The 6,628-nt window shown below is 32.5% G+C and overlaps 1 non-coding gene across 1 annotated transcript; it reads left to right on the top strand.

Annotated features, from left to right (window-relative positions):
* The first annotated feature begins 2,967 nt into the window (after positions 1–2,967).
* LOC115930261 (U6 spliceosomal RNA) lies at positions 2,968–3,072 on the top strand. Its single transcript, XR_004066914.1, has one exon. It is a non-coding gene; the product is annotated as a U6 spliceosomal RNA (small nuclear RNA).
* The last annotated feature ends 3,556 nt before the right edge of the window (positions 3,073–6,628 follow it).

Consider the following 6,628-nt stretch of genomic DNA (forward strand, 5'->3'; position numbering starts at 1 on the left):
ATATGGGAGTAAATGACCAAGATATTTAATTTTACAAATTATATTAATCTTTGTATTACATGAAGCCATCGCTTACTAAACATCCTAGTATACTAAAGAGAAGACATTTCCTTCAAACACTGGAAAAATGTACTAATATATAAACATGGCTCAAATGCTTTCTAAATTTATGAGACTAAGGCCTTGTATAAGTTTAACAAGAAAAAATTACTAAACATTGATAAAAAATTTTACAGTCATAGCTTATAGCAATATTTAAATCAGTAGAACACCCATGTACAAATGTACCCCATTAAGTAAACTTTACATATTTCATCATTATTTAGTCAACTCAGGTTTCCCCAAAGTTGTGAGAATAAACTAAAGACACTCATCTTGATACTTTTTCTTATTTTCCTAAGTTGTGTCTTACAGGATATCTTGAAACACAGTGATGGATGCCTAACAACACACATCCCCCGCCACACACACACATATGTGCCCTGCATGTGGCCAGCAGGATTCCAAGGTGAAACAAGTATGAAAAATACTATCTCTGTTATCCCCTTTTTGATATGTACAATAAACGTTATCAATTTAAAAGCTTGGAGAAGTCCTGCAGTAGAAGTTCTGTAGTATAACTTTGTTTAGGCTTTGTTTACAAAATTAGTTTGAACACAGACCCTTTTCCCTGAGGATGCAATTACATTTTGTATACTATTATTGCTTTTGGAAGACATTTGGTGAAACAAAAATCTATTTGTAAACTCCAGAAGTTTAGGCTTCAACAAATATGGTTAAAAAAATTCTTATGAATGCATTTTTTCGGAAATCTAAAATTTTATTGGGAGAAAAATTATAATTGGATTTTATAGCATAGGCTCCTTGAGAATATGCAAGTTTTCTCTCTAAAGTAGTTGACCAACTTCTGAAGAAACTATGTTTAGCAATAAGTAAGTACACACATATCAGTAACTGCACAGAAAAAAATTGCATCCGATCCTAATGGTGACTCAAATTTTTATTTGCTGACTCAATTAGTAATTCCCATAGTTACTTAAGTACAAAGTTTTCATCTGTCTTTATTCAAAGACATTGTCTCTACTTTTCATCAATTGTCTATCTATGTGTGAAATTGGTAATTAAAAGGAAGTCATACAAATAAGCTTCAGTCTATTGACACTCATTTGAATTTGCAAATCGAAATTGGTGGAAGAAGTTTAGCATGGATAAAAAGTTAATCATGTCACAATTGAATAAAAATGCTACCAGTTTAGAATTATCTGGTGGATGAGTTTTTTTTTCTTTTCTCAAATCCCTAAACTAAACCAATAAAAATTTTTATTTCAGCTGTCAGTGTACGTAATATTTGATATAATGGATTTCTCTTAATGGGAAGGATATGTTACAAGATAAAGACAGAATTCATTGCCTTTGGCTTATTTTTTCCTACAGGGAAATAGCCTCTACCTTATTTAGTATGTTTCACAAGCAGAAAAGTAAAGACAGATTCCAGCAGGATATTCAAATCCAAAATACCGAGACATACAAATACCACTATGAGGAATAAGGAGCAATGCAAGTGCTTGCCCCTTCTACTAAACTCCACATGATACATTCTCTTGAGAGAAATCTCAAGCCCAGGAGGACTTAGTTTTGAAATGTGCAATTAAAGATATTTGTAAAGAATATCTCGATTGCAATCAGTTTGCCAGTTCTGGAGTGTTTACTTGAGATTTGCCAAAGTATGAGACTGAAATGTTCTGTGTTTTTAATATATGTGGAAGAAAACAAAATCACCATGAATCAAAAACAGTGGGACATTTATCAGGGAAAAGTGTTCATCGCTTCTAAAGTTTCCACACATTTATGTATTCTAGAAGTGTAACTTTAACAAGTGTTTCTGTTTAAAAATAGAGCATTTCTATTCAGATTAACATTTCTCAAGATAGGCAAAAGAAATTCAATTTAACAAAATGCCAATGAATCTGAGAGAAGGGTTGTCTAGCATCTGTAATCTTAGTGAAATAAGAGGAAAATAAAAGTGTCACACATAACAAGTTTAAAATACAAAAAGTACATTTGGTGATTTAAAATTCCAAGTAAAAGTGTTGGGAGCCAGATGAGTATGGCAGTTAGGATGTTCCGACTACAGGTGACAGAAAATCACGGTTTCAATAGCCTTAGTTGGGTTTTATTTGAAAATTTACTAATTCACTAATTAAGAAACTCAGAAAATAACAGGAAAGGACAACTTCAGGATTGGTTATTCCAGTGATGAGAAAAGAAAATGAACAACTTAGTTTATTCCGGTATCTCTGGTCTACCGCCGACCCCCACACTTACTGACTTTGCTCTTTGACTTACCCAGAGTTCCAGACATCACACCCAGACATGGCAACGATAACCACCAGCAAAGGAGATTAACTCTTTTTATATTCTGATTTTAAAAAGTGAAGAAAATTTTCCAAGTGTCCCCCCAATATATTTTTCTTCTCATACAATTGGCCAGAACTACAAACTATTCCCATACTTTAAAATTATTGGTTGGTAGAATGGAACCTCCATCTGCTAGCTTAGACAAATCAGGATTCACTTCCTGCTACCAGGGATGGGTCGAATTCTTTGAGTGCAAAGAAGTAGAGAAACCTGAACAAAGTCGAGACATTTTGGGAAGAGGTCAGGTGGTGGAGAGCAGCGCGGTAGAGAGTGGATTTTCATAGGCCGCTTCAAGTGTAAAATATGATACAACCTGCTGTTTTTAAACAATATAAATAATTTTCTTAGAATATTTGCATTATAACTACAAACATAATTATCTAGATGAAATAAATATGGTGATTGTTAACTGCTTTTATTATTTTATTAGGAAAGCACGTAATGGTTTCCTACTAGTTGACAGAGACCCTGCTAGAAACAAGGAATAAAATGTTATTTTTACTCTGAGTAGTGTAGATGTTAAAGCTATCATTAAAAAATGACTTTGCATGCTTGCTTCAGCAGTAATATACTAACATTGTAATGATACAGAGACAATTAGCATGGCCCCTGTGCAAGGATGACACGAAAAAGAAAAAAAAAATACTTTGCTATGTAGACTCTAAATTATTTGCTTATAGTTGTCTATTAAAAATTAATTTTAAAAAGTTACGTCATAAAGAGACTATTGCTTTTCATTGATCTGATATAGAGGAACAATTAATGCAGAGGATTCCTATAAGGAGGATACAATGTATAATGTAGGGAGCAATGTCACCAAATTGAACTCTTCAATATCTAAAACAGGAAGTATCATAGTTATGTTTTTATAAAATATGTTTCAACTTGGCCAGTGGCATAATGGCAAATGACAATTCTCTCTATCTTTCTCTCTCTCTCTCTCTCTCTCTCTCTCTCTCACACACACACACACACACACACACACACCTCAAAAGGGCAAAACAACGTGGCCAGGCAGGCAGCATACCTGTCAAATAGCCTGTTTCCAAAGTCAATAGTGGGTTGTAAATAGGCTCTAATAAGATAAGGAAATGTTGAGATAAAGTTAAGCAAAGTAAATGTCTTCACTAAAGGACTTCTTAGAGCTTTTACTATGTTAATATGCAGTTATCTAAACAGCTAATATTTATTGAGAATTTACTGAATGCTACATACTGTCTGGCACACAGTGCTTTAAATATTTTATCTAATCAACATGATAATTCTATGAGGTAAGCACTAGTTGTATTTTTACTTTAAGATAAGAAACTGGAACCCAGCTAGAAGCTGAGCTGGGAGAAAGGGCAGCCGGAAGAAGGTGGCTATCTTCTGTAGTTCATTCAAGAGCCTACTTAGACTTCAAAATTATTTCCATAGCTGAATGGAGGGCTGTCTAGGAATAAGATTATGATTTCTCTCATAAAGTAATTCTGGGTCTGTTCTTCCATATACAACATGAACACAGTAATTGTAACCCAGAACACTGTTAAGCAAAGGAGTCCATTACAAGAAAAATGAAAAATCTCAGTAAAGTATCTATACAATATCTATGTAACATGAGTCTCTGTTGAATCAAACTATATAATCCTAACTTATTAAATACTTGATGTCTTACATTGGATGTTTGGATATAAGCCCATTAATTGATAGGTTTCTGTAAAAGTGATTTTTGGGTTTTGGTGTGGTGGATGTATTTTTAAGGGTTGTGCTTCTTATTTTTAGCATAAACATATACTACACATGTTAATATTAGCCCAGACAGGCCAAGCAAAAATAATTTGTACATAAAAATAATGTATTGCAAGATTATTAAAATAAGCATAAACAAACCAGAATACAGTTTGGGCTATTTGTAGTTTGTAGTACCAATGCATGTATTATAATTTTACAGTGTAATTACCTTAAGGAAATTGTATAGACATACCACTTAAGATATTATACCCTGAATTCCAAATGTAGTATTATTACTATTAAGATGCAGAAGAAAAGATTAAAGTTAAACACAGAGGACCCTATATATTTTAAAATTATTGTTTGCTTTTATAAGGAATAGTGGGAAAAAAGCAAAAAGTGATAAAAACATAAACACATAATTGTACATAGAAGAGCAAAAGTGAGGTAAAAAGAATACTCAAGACTCTAATATCTCTACCAACTTTGTAAAAGTATCTAGTACAGAATTAAAGGGATATATAATTGAATTAGACGTTTTGCAATTGATCGTATTAATATTCAATACACTAACATTTGTAGTATTGAAGTATAGAAAAATAAAATTGACTGTCTTTACATGATTTAGACCCACTAAAGTGTCAAATAATAAGAATGTATTTAAAACAGATTTTTTATTAGTTTTAATCTTGAAAGTAGCTATGAACTGTGCCTTGGAGTATTTAACAATATTTAATCTGTGAAAACATGGCAAATGGTAAGTCCCTGCGTAGCTTGGAAGGAAACATATGCTCTACAAGAGATAAGTGTAAATATGTATATTCTGAGCAGTTTTTCATTTTTAATCTCAAGTTCTTTGGGGTGAATTGTATTTTTGAATTTTAAGCGTTTTGTTCAGCTTATTGCAGTAAATTCTCATGCTTCCACAATTATTACTTCTTATAAGCATTTTTGCGACGAAAAGAATGCCAATTCTTATCACGTTAAATTGCCTTATGAAGAATTATCAACTTTTGTTGCTTCACTGCTTCCTTTCACATTAGCTTTTTTTTAAGAGAACTATTTGCTCCATATCAGCCTGGTTTATACTAAGCTATTATACATTAATATTTGCTATAAACATTGAAATATGGTATCTTCTTCAATGCACGAAATACTCTATCTTGCATGCTTTGATAATGTCACAATATGAGTACACTACTGGTGATTCAATTTGTATTAAGAGATTGCTGTCTCTCTGAGTATTTTCTAACAGGGGTCTTTCAGACATATTTAAAAATGATGATAATTTACATGGTTCTCTCCATAAACATTTTTGCTATACAGTACTGAGAAATTCTGTATTTTTAAATATGAAGTTTTTGTTCTCTCTTGAGAAATTTGAGTGGCAGCTATTCACTGCTGAAACTAGGTCATCAGTACCAGCCTACAATTTGTCAGAAAATATGTTTAAAAGTTAATCTAGGAGTGTGGTGTGAATCTATTAATAGTAAATGACACTACTGACAATTTCAAATTTAGGACTTTTCCCCCACGAGTGTAAAATAGTAAATAAATAAACATTTTGTAGGAAAAAGAACATTTCTGTGGCCATTCTTTCGTGCATATATATTAAGTTTACCACACTGAATCACAATTCTGTTGACCTTTTTCAACTTCACCTAAACATAACCTTTCTTATCAATTCTTTTAAACATTGTACATATAATTTTTTTCAGATTGTATTGGATTCAAGCATCTAATCTGGAGATTAAAATATAATAACCTGCAGCACAAAGTCACCTTGAGCTTTGTATGGAAAAAAAATTCTATGATGTTTCTCCTCAGATAAGTGAGGCGATATAAAATAGAGACTAAGTTGGAATGATTACCTCACCCCCTACCTCCTGGCACCAATATTTTGGTAAACTTTATAAATTTTATCTAGTTTCCCTCACCTAAGTTTTGTGTGTACTTAGGCATAGAAGGTAAACTATACCACACACTCACTAGACTGATGGAAAAGAAGAATTTCCATGAGATGGGAAATTTCAAATACTCTTGGTCAAGAAATATATACAAACTTCTGTCACCTTCTTCACTTATTTGATGACCCATCATGGAATATTGGCTAGAGTAAATTATTGTGGTTTGTTTGGGATGTTCTAACAGACACAAAATTCACCTTGTGGGATCCTGGTTGGGGAACACCCTAAAGAAATAAACAGCAATTCTTGAGAGATTTCAAGAACTGAGTGAGGCTTGTGTAACTTGGATGGAAGAGGACGTGTTTTAAAACTCCACGGACAGGAAGAACAACACATTCCTAATCACAGATGCTGATTTTTAATTAAGTTGCTTCTTTCTCAGATATTCTAAGAGCTTAAAGAATACTGCATTAAATAAATTAATATGTTTAATAATTCTCAAGGACACATTTAGACCAACTAACATAGAAGTAAAATCAACAACTATCTACTTAGTTACTAAAGGCCTGGATCATTCAATCAAGACTATGATG

This window comes from Gorilla gorilla, chromosome 10 (assembly GCF_029281585.2).
Source record: "Gorilla gorilla gorilla isolate KB3781 chromosome 10, NHGRI_mGorGor1-v2.1_pri, whole genome shotgun sequence".
NCBI classification, from domain to species: Eukaryota; Metazoa; Chordata; class Mammalia; order Primates; family Hominidae; genus Gorilla; species Gorilla gorilla.